Genomic DNA, 15456 nt, shown 5'->3' on the forward strand with positions numbered 1-15456 from the left:
TTTAGCAGGTTACCTCGTATAAATGCATTACTTTTACATAATTCATGCATAAATTTAGAGTACTTAGCGGAACACGTGACACTGGAATTGATTCCGCTTTAAAGGAGGGATATGTTGAGAATGTCAAGTGTTTGTAACGATATATTGAAAATTCTAAGTTTTGACCCAAAATAAGAAAGGCTTTTTATCAAAAGGACTTTTAAAAAAGCTATAAAATACATACAATGTTTGCAATGGCTGTGTACAAGAAGTGATTCTGATGCCTTTTTATAATGATTTATTTACAAATCAGAGACAAGTTTCTCTCATAGGGTTTGACTTGATCCGGGTGTCATGAGTAAACACTGATCCTGCTGAGTGACTGTACTTACAAAGAGCATTAAGCAGTCCGCTGGGCTTTCTTGTGCTTCGCCGGCATATTCAGGGAGCGCGCACTAAGTGTAGCACCAAAGAGACTTCTTTTTGACAGAAGGAGGCAATGGGCATATCTGGCTCCAGCCGCATGGTTAATAGCCATGGCCACTGTGGGGAAAAAGGAAAAAAAAAGAACAGAGATAAAGCAGAATGAAAAATGGACATGAGGATGAAAGTGCTACCTCTTATCGGTTTTAGACGAGATTTAGATGAAAAGGTTGGATAAGACACTTTTATCTATCTGTTGAATATTAAACAGCGAGCAGATAGTTGGTAGGATACCATAAACACAAAAAATGGGGATAGAGTAGGCATGGTTGTGGCTAAGTTTCAGTATGTATAACTGGTATTTGTATTTTAAATCATTTTGAAATCTAGGATGTTCCAAGATTTTTGAAAATAGTTTTATGCTTTTTTCGGGGGATTTTAAACAAATTTGGTTCATCTTCAATTTTGATTCAGGGCCATCTGAAAACCACTTTTTCAGTGAACAAAGCACTGCATTAGCTGTGCAACATGTTGCAATGTCTTCTAACGCCGAACCACACTCATTGCCCCAGTTTGCCGACTGATTGCGTAATTTAATCACTTGTAAGTTGCTTGGGATAAAAGTGTCTGCCTATTGACAAAATGTAATGTATACTGCCTAATGAAGAATGCTTCAGGGCCCTTCTGTCACCTCCTGTGGTCGTTCAATTAAAAACTCATTCGGTTTTGACCTAAAAACAAGCATTTTCCTGAACTCAACCAAGTATTGTAGTCCAAACTTAAATCGAGCGGTTCAATCTGGCAAAGTTTGACCAAAACAGGTTAACTGTCAGAAGGGGTCTGGTTTGGGAACAACAGGGTCTTGTCTGTGTTTCATGTGAATGATGTGGTTCTGTTTGTGTCTTTGGGTCAAGGCCTTCAGTGTTCTCTGGGGCGGTTCACAGCAGAGTGTGAAGYAGCCTCGATGCGAGTCAGTTCCTCTAAGTCTGATGTCATGGTTCTTAACCGGAAAAGGGTGGAATGTCCTCTTTGGGTCGGGAGGGGCGGGGGTCTCTGCATCAAGTGGAGGAGTATCTGCTATCTTGTTCACGAGTGATGGCGGAATTGACGGATTGGGGACTCGTACTCAGTAATGAGGGCGTTGCTTCAGTCAATCATTACGACTGAAAGAACGAGATCCTGGATCCAAGCAGCTAAAATTAGATTCCTTGTAGGCTGACCAGGCTTAGCCTTAAAGATGAGATGTGGAGCTCTGTTATTGGGGGGCTTGGAGTAGAGCCGCAGCTCCTCCACATCGAAAGGAGTTAATTGAGGTGATCTGATTAGGATTACTGGACACTTCCCTTTAGATGTGCTGGGCATGTCTAACTGGTTGGAGGCTCTGTGGAAGACCCAGGACAAGCAGGAAGTGTCATTGGGGAGATGGATGTGTTTCTCCTCTGGACCTGTTGCCTCCACCTGACTACAGATAAGCAATATAAATTTGACATGTATTGGCTTTGTATCTGCATTCTGCTAAGTTTTTGTTAAAGGGATCCACGATTAGTTGTAACATTAAACTTTATTTGATAAATATTTATTTTAACTGTAAAATAAAGACTGTAAAAATACTGTAGGTTGTTTAGTTTGTAATTATTTTATTAAATGTTAACATGGACGGAGCCATTTTATTTACAAGCAAAGCATTCTGGGTAAATGATGACATCAACTAGGTCATTGGGGCGAGGCTGCTAGCGAGCTATATCCACCCTGAAGGTTAATCTTGGACAATATCTGACGATTGGCTCTTTTAAATGAAACCAGAGAGCGTTGACAGAGAGCAGAAGGTAGAAATGACTCAGCCTGTAACTGAAAATATGGATGGAGGACAACAGAGCTGCTTCATGCAAGAAGAACCTCAGCTTAGCCTGTTAGCCTTCGCGCTATATTGCCTTATATGTATTAGCTCGGTGCTAGCGCAACAAACAAGCTAAACTGAGGTCCTCCATCCATATTTTCAGTTGCAAACTGAGTCATTTTTGCGTTCCCCTCTCTGTCATGTGGATGGAGGACCTCAGTGATGAGAGGAGAAATTGTAGCACTGAGCTAATACATATATATGGTGATAGCATCGGGGCTAACGCTAAAGCTAACAGGCTAAGCTGAGGTTCTTCTTCCATGAAGCAGCTCTGTTGTYCTCCATCTATATTTTCAGTTACAGACTGAGTCATTTCTACCTTCTCCTCTCTGTCAACGCTCTCTGGTTTCATTTAAAAGAGTCGATCATCAGATATTGTCCAAGATTAACCTTCAGGGTGGATATAGCTCGCTAGCAGCCTCATGCCAATGACCTAGTTGATGTCATCATTTACCCAAAATGCTTTGCGTGTAAATAAAATGGCCCCGTCCATGTAATATATTTTTAAACTTTTAGTTTAAAAATGATCAAAACTGAACATCCTACAATATTTTTACAGTCTTTATTTTACAGTTAAAGTACATGTTTATCTTTTTTTTTTTGATGGCCTCCCTTGTCCCCCTATAGCCATCCTCTCCACACCATTATTATGTTTTTTTATTTTATTTTTATTTTTTTTATAATAATAGGAGAAAAAGAAGAAAAAAGAAAAAAGTGAAATGCATTGAGAAAGAGTGGAAAAAGAGATTAGAAGAGTACATGTTTATCATATAAAGTCAAATGTTACATATAATCGGGGATCCCTTTAAAAACAAAAAGTAGTTATATATTACGTTTCGAACTTTGATCTCCCACATGAAAACACAGAGTAATATCCAATAAATCCACCTGTCATATCAGTTCTTCATCCTTGTTCCCAAGGTTTACTATATGTGCACATCTTCTGGTCCTTCAGCCCTCCAGGCCATTATCGCAGTGCTACTAACAGGTACAGATTATGCTTGAATGCATATTCAAAGTACTTTGCAGAAGCCAAAAAATCTCTCCAATCATGTCTTGTTCACTTATTAAAATCAGCTACAACCTGCTGCTTGTGTCTGCAACATGTTATGAGTAACAGCACAGCAGAAGCGCATGTGCTTTTTATAGCGAAGGCTAAGAAATAACTTGAGCCGAAGCAGCTGAGGGAAAGTCGGCAGCAGGCGATAATGGGATAAATCCTCAGTCCTAAGGCCACACAGTGTTATACGGTACTAATCCAGTCTGTGCCGGTGAAGAGATGTACTGTCGCGATAACAACTTGTCATGAAATGTTTGCCGTGYGCGGACACAGCGGATTGCCGTCATTCACTTTTCGGCCTAATCACAGAATGAAAACCGTGGTGAAATACATGGCTCTTCTTTTGTGTCCAACCCAAGAAGGAAAAAAAGTRCCTTAATGGGATGAAGGTTGATGCTATGGAGTTAAACCAGTGACAGCTTACACTGATATTGAAAAAGAGATTTGACATTGAAAAATGAAACATTGAAAAAGGAAATATTGAAAAATCAAACATTGAAAAATAAAACATTGTCATTGAAAAACACAACACTGAAAAAAGAAACATTGAAAAATGAAAACATTGAAAAGATTTAGGCATTTTAGAGTTACAATGCCAAAATCTTTTCAATGTTTGATTTTTCAATGATTGATTTTTCAATGTTTGATTTTCCAGTGTTTCATTTTTTGGTGTTTCTTTTTTCAATGTTTCATTTTTCAATGTCAAATCTCTTTTTATCATTATCAATGTAAGCTGTCACTGGTTTAACTCCATATGATGCAGCTGAAAGTGATCAAGAATGGGGGCTTTACTGGGGAAAGCTGGAGGGTGAAACATGCTCAGACTGCGAGTAACATCACTTTCGTCTCACATACTTAGACAATACATTGTCCAAATGATTTCCCCATGGAGAAAATTTGTCTAATGATCTTTATCTCTGGTGCCCTAATTCATTTATTATGCTAATGGGGAAAGCTGCTGGTCTAATCAGACGCCCCGTAAACTTAAGTGTACTTCAGTGTTCTAATCATGTAGGAGGATGATTTGAAAGCTCCCAGCAATTCTGTTGCAAGATGATGAAAATTATTCAAATGACGATAAGGGCTTTAAATATCTAATAGAAAGCTCCGGATTTAAAGCGTCTTTGGCAACCGTCTGTTAATTCCCTCACGAATACGTCTGCTTTACATGTTAATTTACAGAACGTTTACTTAATAATTCTCCAAAATGTACTTCAGACTGATTGGCTGTAGGGTTGTACGATCTTTAGATAAGTTTCTCCTCTGCAGCAAGTAGTGGATTTACTTTGTGTGCTTGGTGGTATGGAGAGAAAAAGAAGAACCAAGGTAATAAAAAAGGGTTCTCGAAAGGCACAGCCTGGCCCAAGCGTCCGTCTTTATCCACACTCTATCAGCTTAATCTCCCAAGAGGAGAGCCTCTGGGGAGAGGAAATCTTATTTAATAAAGTGGCCAGTCTGTATGGCAGGCTGTCATCACCGAGGAGCTCGAAAGGTTCGGTAAAAGAACGTGCTCACAAATGTGTTTGGGTATTTTTTTGCACATTAACCCCATCAAAGAAGAACACTAGGTGCTTGAATGACTTTGCTGTGCTCGAAGGTGACTAATCGTTTCTTGTAAACCCAAGCGAAACTAAACTTTAAAGGTTTTTGTGTGCTTGGATTCGCTGCTGCACCAAGAGGGTAAATGCAGACATCAGTAGGTTTTGTTCTTCTGAAAACCTGGAATTGCAAGTTAAGGCTACGTTCACACCGCCGATCATAATGCTCAGTTCCGATTTTCTTTCAATTTATTTTCAAAAGAAACCATTTGAGTTAAAACCAGAGTTGTAAAGTAACTAAGTACAAATATTTTGTTACTGTACATAAGTAGAAATTTTGGTTATCTGTACTTTACTTGAGTAATTATTTTTCAGCGTACTTTTTACGTTTACTCATTACATTTTTACACAATTATCAGTATTTTCTACTCACTACCTTTTTTAAAAAGGTAAGAAGTAGAAAGTTGTTACTCCTATTTTATTCTGAGTCGTTATTACTTAAACAAATACTATCTTGATAAATTGTGTCTCCTGGACAGAGTGAATTTAACTGTAGTTGGATGAGAAGTATAAATATATACCATTCTGACTCCTATTAGCTCGTACACAACCCATCACAGCTGCACGCCGTTAGAAAAAATACTTTTTTGGAGAAGTCACTTCCCAATAAATGTCACTTTGGAAAATCTAACAGCTCACATTTACTCAGTACTTTTACTTTTAATACTTAAGTAGATTTTGTGTCAGAAATTTACTTTTGATACTTAAGTACAAAAAATATCAGATACTTTAAGACTTTTACTCAGGTAATATTTTTAGAGAAGACTTTAACTTTTATCAAAGTATTTTTATGATAAGATACTTGTACTTCTACTCAAGTATCACTTTGAGGTACTTTATACAACACTGGTTAAAACGACAATAGTTGCTGCACATAGTGATCAAAAACAAAATAAACTGGCCCAATGTCACCCAAAATATTGGGTGTAACAAACAAACAAACAAACTGATTACATTTTTTTCACCTGACTGGAGGTTTTTATTGTGAGTGGGTTTTATTTCTCCATTATTTGGCCCCATCTCATTTGAGCCCTCAGTTTATCAGCTCCCACTCAGCCCTGGAATTTAGTGCCATTTGTTGACCACTCTGGATAGCATCACACTTCGTCTTTTCTACAAATACGTACTTATTTTCTTTTTTGTTTTGCCAGCAGACATCTAGTTTTGCAATGTGCATTTGCAGTAAACCTACCAGAACTGACCACGTGCCTGCAAACAAACTGCAACATTAGATTGGCCATTGTACTTTCAAATACTTAGCCCATATTCAGTAACAACCACTTGCTAATACAGATCTCTTTATTAATTATTTAATCACGTTCTACCAATAAATTATTCATGAGTTTGTAAACACTTCTTAAAAAGTTAATTTTAATCCAGCTGTAAAACTGTTTATACACCGAGGCACATTTACAAATTGGTAAGACCAAGTTTGGGACATTTTCCCTTTCAGTTAAATGTAATTCTTTGCTTGAAGCTAATATGCCAAAACAGCATGTTATACAGTATTTAAAATGGGTCAATATTTGACAAGAAACAAGTCAGTGTTGTCTATATATCGTGCTTCTTGAGYTCAAGTGTTTACAAACTAAATAATAAATGCATTATTAGGTCTTAGTTAATGATTGTCCTTTGTTTGACCCTGTCATATTTGGTTGGCTAAGATCTAAACTCTAATTTTCAAAAATTAATTGCTTTTTAATACAAGCAAGATGATGACAAGCAAGCAGTGCTTGAAGTGCTAAATGGTGGTTAAATCTGAAATGGGCTTGGGGATTTGTTGTGGTTTAATTTTAAGTCTTTTGTTTCCTTCTGTCTCATAGTCTCTTTTTTTCTGTTTCCWGGTTTGTTTCAGTCACTTCTGCACTCTGCCCCCCGATCAGGTTCTTACAAATCATCAGCCCTCTTAATATTTAAAGGGCGTTAGCATGACTTTTTTTTTCAGCTTTATCTCATGTTATAATGTCATTCTCTCATCAGAAACATACTCAAAGTGTTGCTTTGTCTCAGTCATGCATGTTTGAGAAATCCTTGTATCTCATGCGGTCTCCTAATTTCCTATGTAGAGCTGCCTAAATGCTTGCWGGTACAAAGCTCCGCCTATTTGTACAAAGCTCCTTCCTGATGTGGGAGTGTCTGAAATAGTAGGAGGTTCTTAAAGAGAAGGCAATTCCGATGTGTTTGGATGTGAAGTCAAAACAGAAGGTAACATAGTGCTTATGTGCCTGGAAACCCCCCCCCCCCTTTAAATTTCTAAACTACTGTTGCCCTATGCCTTTGTTACTATTTGTGTCAGCTTTATTCACCTCACATGCTATATTCTGGATTTTATGAACGCTTTGAGACTTTTTGAGACTTGAGACTTTTAACTTCACCTGCCAGCCTCTGGAAATTCATTTTGACAGTAAAGACCTTTTAAACCCATTGCACACCATGATCTCAGTGTCCAGGCTGCACACGGACTTACTGCTATGACTGCATTGCCCATAATTTATATTAACCGTGTGATTAATATAGTTGGTCAGATGACTCACCAAGATAAAAAGCATTGCTTATGTTGCACCACTAATGTGCAAAGCATCTGTAAAATACTCTTTATACCAGACGAGACWAAATTTAAATTCAATATTTTGTTTAAAACCAATATTAATACAGCACTAACCTGTTGAATGTACATCCTTGTTTAGTCATTTTCTATTGATTAAATAAAACAGAATCAATGTCTGCAGCCTAATGCAGATAAAACAATGAAATATTTAGGCGTACAACATTAGAAGTACTCACATGAAACAAGTGTAAGACAAAGACAAATGCGTTTTCACCTACTTTTRTATTTTTGTGGTCCCAGGTTCACTTGGTTAAAGGAAATATAACTAACAGTGGGTCACCGCTGTTAGTTATATTTCCTTTAACCAAGTGAACCTGGGACCACTTGTTTAAAGGAAATATAACTAACAGTGGGTCACCGCTGCATAAAAAAGTGGTATATTTTAATTAAGAGGGGCTGAGCGCAGAAGACGGATGTAGCAWGCAGATAATGGAAAATGAAGCAAGGTGATTTGATCTCCACAGAGACGAAACCAGTCATATCAAATTTTCACTTATCRTAGCTTCACATCAGAATACCCCGTCTGCGAGATTGCTGTTTTGTGTCTGCCGACTCCTGCATCTTTAAAGAGCCTCCTGAAGAGTGCCGTTTTAACCATCCTGTAACAAAAACACGCTCACGCTGCTCCGAACTGTCGGAAGCGCTTTGCGGAGACCTCATTGTAGGCGGACACAATAAAATGGGGCTATCCAGTGTTTCCATTTTTAAAAACTCCAAAGGGAATGCCTGTAATGCAGTTTCCTGGTACATCCAGTGTCTTGACTGGAACTGATGGGGCCCGTCTCCCCCATGGCCCCTGTTGATGAGTGGGCTGCTGCTTTTATTGCTACATATGCATTAAGATGTGTGTGTGTGGGGGGGGGGGGGGGGGGGCTTATTAAATCCTCCTGCTACCTGTGGGTCAAAACTGACGACTTGTGGGTCATTTTCAGTGGAGGATAATGATATTTGTACAGTGGGCTAAAAGATATACAATATATAGATATATAATAATAAATATATAAAACGCTTCAGCGCATCCAATTTTAAATACAAACAAAAAATAAAGCCAAAAACAGATTTGGCTTTGCCACTTTTCCCTTTTGCTGGATTTGAATATCCTTCGGTCTATTCGCCCGCCCCCAACCTCTTCTCTTCCAGCTTTTCCACAAAAGAATGAAAKAAAACGGGTGAGAAAAAAATCTCCCTCATTTGTTAATCTTGTTCACCATTGTACCTAATCTGTCAACACCAAACCACATATACGTACATTCGCACTAAAGGCACGTCATGCCTATAGATATACGTATGTCAACCCTCATTGGTTAAGCCTGTGGGCTGACCAATATAAGCACCAATGAGCAGCAAAYGGAGGAGGCGGGACAAGACAACTGTCAATCATTCTGTACCACAAAATGCATTAAATGAACGAGGCTGTTAAAAGCTAGCCCTTTGGAAAAGCTCCAGGGTTTTCTCCAGACAGTTTGGTACCAGTTTTGTTGTAAATTTCACAAAAAGTGATACAGTGTGTTTTTAAGTATTTTATGTATTTTAACATCTTTAAAGTGGGATAGCTTGCCCCGACTATCCCACTTATACCAGCCTGGTCATTTTGACCCAAGGGCAGCAGCAGGTTTAGCCATAACCCAGTCAATGATCTCAGTGGACTTCCCAGCATAAGTACACATATCTGGGTAAGTGTCTGACACGTTGGCTGTCAGCCTATTTCTAAGTCAATGCATCAACGCTCCAGTGCCGCTGCATCTTTTAGGAATATTTGAGATGAATGCTTCCAATATACAAGATGGATCTATTGACGTGTTCCACTGGTATATATTCTCCCCTAACAAGAAATCCAAACACCAAGCTGCTAAAACATGCATGGGCGAGCGCTTGCATTCATTAAATCCACATCTTGACGGATGTGTCTATCGCTTTTTATTTTTAGCRGGTTGATGTTTTTACACCTGTTTCGTTTAGCCAAATGCTCGCGGGGGGAACGCAGAGGCGAGACGGCTCACTGGTCTGAGCCGAACGCTCTGAGCGAGCAACAGAAAGCTTAGTGGGTCTGTTTAGTTTAGCTCTACAAACCTTCACCTGGTTTTACTTTAGTCCTTTTCTCTTGCAACATATGTCCCAATGTAGTACTTTACAAGACTATGTAAGGTTTTTTTTATTTTTTATTTTTGGAACAAGATCATTTWAATTAATTGCACAAGGGTTTTTTTTCCTTGAAAATGTCAGACTTGGTATAAGTGATAATTTATGTGCTTTCATGTTTATAATATTTCTAGTTCAGTGGTCAGTGCAGCCGGCTTGCAATTCTAAGGCAGCAGGTTTGAATCCAGGTGGCATCGACGTCAATCAACGTGGGCGGCAGCCGAAAACAACAAAATTAGCGTGTAATATTCCTAAAGGTACTTTAAGCACTACTCTAATGAGTTCCCTGTTGCTAGTTGTAAATTTCTCTACATTGTGGATAAAAACTGCACTCCTCACTTAATTTATCTTCTTCTCTTTGGAAAAAGTTAATATTCTTAAGAAGCATCAGCTTAGATTAATTACCTCTGGAGCTTGAGATTTGGAATCAAATGAGTGTTATTACCTGGCATCTGCTAAGTTCATGGGGCAACTGGACTCTATATTGGCCAGCTGTTATTTTTTTAAAATATTATTTCATTTCAGCTCAGTTCATGTGCAGCACTAACCTACAGCAGCCTACAACAAATGGGATTCCAAGGAACTTTACAAAGAAGGCAAATGCATGAAGACCAATTCAAGTTTAATGCAATAATATTTACTCATCCTTAAAAAATAATGCTAGAGTTATTCTATAGCTTATTACACTATTGTCAAGATAATCTTCTAGAACAAGAACAGTAATGTTTTTGTTTAACTTGGGGTGGGGGGGTGTAGGGCAGGCCTGTTTTGAGGAAATTAAAAATCAAAATATAATAATGATAGCAAAAAGATACATATGTACATCAACATATTACCCCCTCTGTAACTCTACTGCAATTAATTTTATTAGTATAATTAGTACATAAATATTAGTGATATTTTTATTAATATAGTACATGTACTAAAAATGAAATAAATGATTCAACGAACGAATCTTTTTCATGAATCATTTTAATGAATCGATTCTAATGATTTAGTTCACTAAAATGAACTGTTTGTCCAATCACTATCGCATAGACAAGGATTTCTTCAGGGGAATTTTCGTTCGGGCCAATCAGAGAACAGAACGTCGATTTTCTGCGCAGTGTCTGCTTGTTGTTTATTTTACCTGGGCCAATCAGCAAACAGAAGGCGGAGTTTTGAACAGCGTCAATTTTCTGCGCAGTGTCGGCTAGTTAGTTAGCATACGGCAGTGGAGGAAGTGAATGAAGCCAGTCTGTGTTGATAAGGCTTCCAAATTAAAATAAATTTGTCTGACAAAGCAGCAGCTCTCATTTACAGCCGTCTCGTTCAGCTCGGTACTTCTCTCCTCTCAGTAGGGTTGTTTACAGCGCACACTATTTCCAGTTAGCTTCTTAGCTTAGCCTCCGTCACAGTGGAGCTGGCTACAAACGTTGCAGCCAACGGATCCAATCATTTTAAACTTCAGCAGAGGCCACGCCTCCAGCAACAATCACTTCTCTATAGCCGAGAGTCCAGACCCTCATACGAAGCAAAGTGAAGGACAAGGGTCTGGTTTTTACCAGGCTAGGATTATGGCAATGTCTCACAAAACAGACAATAGCACCTGTTCAGGTAAACAAAAAAAAAACTGTGAAAATAACTGAGGCATCAGGATCAGAGGTTTCAAAATTTTTTTGGTGAAGTAATATATATAAAAAAGGATATATACAGTAAATCTAAGTCTAACATAATAATAACAATAAAGCCTGTAGGACAAATATGAGCTTGCCCATCAAACTTCTAGCTCTGGTGTGGGTGTGTGAAGTTATCTTTTTGACCCCAACAATTTGAGCCCATTTTAATTGTTTCCAACCAAACAAACTGTAAATCAAGTAAAAGTTTAAAACCACATAAATTGTTCAAAGCTGTGTCCATATACRACCAAACTTCTGACATCGTACCCAAATGTTGACTTTTATTTCAGTTTRAACTGATGAACTGTTGTTGTTTTTGAATGTGAAAGAAAACGGCCAGGAAAAATGTGCTACTTAAATATTTTTGTAATCTTTGCTGTAAAATCTTTAACTGTAAGCTTGTCATTATTATAAGTAAATAAATTGAAGACAAAAGTAGAGAAACAAAAGAAAACATTTTAAAAGCTCAGAAACATAAAGCTGCTAATGTTTAAAGTGATATTTTACGTAAATTTGTTGGGAAAAAATGTAATATTGTCTCTTTCCTGAGCCTGGTTCTGCTGGAGGTTTCTTCCGGTTAAAAGGGAGTTTTTCCTCTCTACTGTCGCCACTGTGCTGCTCAGGATGGGAGACTGCTGAAGTTAAGATTCAACACGATCTGTTGGCTTCTTCTTTGGATTTATTGTTTTTTGTTTGTTTGTTGTTGTTGTTGTTTTTGTGTACAGTGCCCTGGGACAAAAATTGTGATTTGGCGCTATATAAATAAATCGAATTCAACACTGTTTTCCTTTGCAAGCTATAAGTKAAAATGGATCATGTTGGCAATGATTAGCATGAAAAGTAAATTTTGCTTTGTGTCACATTCATTCCAGGGTTTATAAGGATGTGTTGCTTTAAACCTGGAGCCATTAGTCTTTATAGAAAAAAAAGCTTTATAAATGATTAAACTGTTGAAGGAAATGGCAATATTCTGTAGCAGCGCTCACTTCAGATCAGTGTCTACTGACATTTGGAAATACTATATATTAAGTTAGTCTAACAACCCTTTAGATGTTTTGACATTAAAATAGCTTTTGTGTCTTTTTTATTTAGTAATATATTCATCTCTTGACAGTAGGTCTGAAATTATTCTTCAAACCATAAGCATCAGATAATCTAAAGTTGTCAAATTATCTCATCACATGCACAGAAATACTTTTTTCTACATTTAATCTAAAGGAGAATGCTGTTCTCCATTATATATTTTAGGACTTATATTACACTTTTCTTCATTGCCACATCTATTAGTTCCTGAATCAGCCAACGTGATCTSTGTTCAGATAAAATCCGATATAATGATGTTGCGATAATGGCTTTGAGGTTTCTGTGGACTGCTGAGCTGCTGGTTTCTAATTTTACCCCAACAGGATTATCACAGACAAGTGTCTTTGATGTCTTTACATAATACTGAAGGTAATACTTTTTTTTCTAAGAGGAAATATCTCCAAGCAGATCTGAGGACAACATAAAAAAGCTGAGAATTAAATCAGAACCAGGTGAAGCAATTAAAATGAAGTTATGAAGTAATAATGAAATAATAAACTTTTGGAGGTGGGTGATAATAAACAAATCAGTCTCTTGTTTTTTACTTTATTAGCCAGTATACCTTTCTAATTACAAAACTCTCTTTCATGTAGCTTCAAATTCTTTACCACTGAGAATTGTTTCTTTACACAGTTCATCCACACTTTCGGTGGAATCTACCTTTTTGGCCAAAGGTTTACAAAAAGCATGAGAAGGATTTTGGTTAAGAGTCCAGAAGACAGAGTTATTGCAGATCAGAGAGTAAGATTTGAGCGAGGTGAGGATCAAAGAACGGCTTGCTTAAATAAAAGGTTTGCAATAAATTGCCCTAAAGAAGTAAGGGATCAGATGAAATTCCACAGTGCTTTGATTTAACAACAATCCTGAGGACGACTGACAGGACCTTTTCATATGCTGCCACGAGAGGTTTGGGAATGGATTTGAAAACACGTGTCAAGAGATGGAACTGAGCAGCTTGGGCTCTTTTCTTTGTTCGGAAACAAAGAAGGTGCGTTAAGATCATAATGAGATCAAATACACAAGACTATTTCATAAATCTTTGCGGTAAAAATGAAAGTTATTTATTCTGTCGCTAACTAAAAGAAGTACCAGTTCGCAACTTTCATTTTGTTTTTGTCAGCCATCATTTTGTGAGGACTTCCTGTCTAGTTTCAAAACAACTGAACCAAACTAAGTGATAATTCCACTTATGGAATAAAACTGACACTAGTCAAAAGTATTGACTTTTTTTAAATTCAGCAGGCCATTCTATCCATAGATTCATTTATACAGCCTCTTCATAACTAATGCAGGTAACCCCGTTTTTTTTCCCAATCTTTTAACCTCTTATCGGTCAAGAGGTTACTGCTGACCTCAGCCTCCAGACAYGTCTAATTGACATAGGACATCAAAATGATTCAATAGGTTCCCCTGTTTTGAYTGACAGCCTTTTTGACCAACTGGGTTGATTTCTACAGGCAAYAATGTGAGGGCTGGTTTCTTCTGCCCAGAATCAGCCTCATTGGACTGACTGTAGAACAGACCAATCAGTTCTGATTCTTGTTCTGACATCAAAGACATATGGCCAAACAAATTATTTAAAAAAAAGGAAAGTTATGGTGGGGTTTGGACTAAAAGCTGACAAAACCTGCTGAAATGAGGGGAAAAAACCTTTTGTTTTGAGGTGTTTTCCGGATAAGGAAGAGTGACTTTTGTGATGAGAAAATGGATCATGAAAGACTAATTTTGCTGCACCTCAGCCACCATTTTGGATATTTGGATTACACTTTTGGTGATAGTGGACATATTCTTCTTCAAAAGTAAGTGAAAAAAACTTTTATACCCTAATGCTGTTGGTTTATAAGCTGTTTGGATGTAAATGCCTTGAAAAATGAATGGATTTATTGGCTATTTGGTCTTAATTGGAAAGAAGCCTTTGCTGCATCTACACCTGCTGTGTCGTACCGCTGATTATTGATCATTTGCTGTATTTTAACCATGATGCATAGAATATGATTCCTCTGGTCATTACCTTTTTATTTTAGCCTTTAGTGAAATCTGTGTGTTGAAGTATGTTGAGATTACAGCCATTGGAAAATGTTATGCAGTTTATTGGACATAATCGGACACTTTGAAAACACACATGGAGATGCTTGCAAAAATTATGCTTAAAATCAGTGATTTTTATGCTTTGTTTACCAAATTTGAACTGTCTGTTGCAAAATGATGGGAAAAAATATGTATATATACTTATCACAAAGGAAAAAAAATGTCTGGTAGACTTCTTTGTTKTAACAMTGCTTCTTGATACCATTGGGAAGCCCGTTAATTTCCCTTTTTAGATGGTGCCACATTTGTAAGGAACATCCATTTGTGGGATGAGCATTACTGCTAATGTAGGTTGTGCACTTGAAAATTTTTTGTCAAATCYTCTCTGCTGATGCCAAACAGCTTTTTTCTGTCATTGACTCATTTGGATGGTTGAAGTTTGAAGAAACATGACATATTGGCAGTTTGACAATTTGTTCATTTAAAGGGGACCCATTATGCAAAATCCACTTTTTATAGTTTTTTTTTACTCAACTTTGGGTATGTACTTCTTAAAACAGTCCTAGGACCAAAAAATGTACCCAGGGGCATATTTACTGTAAGTAAATGTATTTTTATGTATATATTAACAAGTTTTATACTTCCGTCATTTTGTGATGTCACAAGCCGTACGACAACCCACTGGAAACTGTGTTCAGCCCCTTACCTAGCAACCCCCAGGTGAGGCTCCACGTCCTCAGTATAAAAAGCCATCACTGTTGTTGTTACACAATGCGCAGCTTATTTCACAACAGGCCTCCAATAGGGCAATGGGTATGTGTTGGACCAGAGAGTGGGAGACCAGGGTTTGAGACTGGCATGCACACTATTTATTTATTTGTTTTCATTCATTATGAACACATTTTCTCGTACCTCTATTGTTTAGCTTATTAAAGCCTTATTAAAGCCTATTTGTTCCAGTTTCTGATGTATTTTGACCGCTG

The 15456-nt window shown here is 37.6% G+C and overlaps 1 long non-coding RNA gene across 1 annotated transcript in view; it reads right to left on the bottom strand.

Annotated features, from left to right (window-relative positions):
- Positions 1–260: 260 nt before the first annotated feature.
- Positions 261–15456, bottom strand: part of LOC106526155 (uncharacterized) — a 43375-nt gene continuing 28179 nt past the window's right edge. Inside the window, exon 2 of the long non-coding RNA XR_001311217.1 lies at positions 261–522. This is a non-coding gene — a long non-coding RNA (uncharacterized LOC106526155). The remainder of the gene's footprint in view (positions 523–15456) is intronic.

The sequence above is a fragment of the Austrofundulus limnaeus genome, unplaced genomic scaffold (assembly GCF_001266775.1).
Source record: "Austrofundulus limnaeus strain Quisiro unplaced genomic scaffold, Austrofundulus_limnaeus-1.0 Scaffold262, whole genome shotgun sequence".
NCBI lineage: Eukaryota > Metazoa > Chordata > Actinopteri > Cyprinodontiformes > Rivulidae > Austrofundulus > Austrofundulus limnaeus.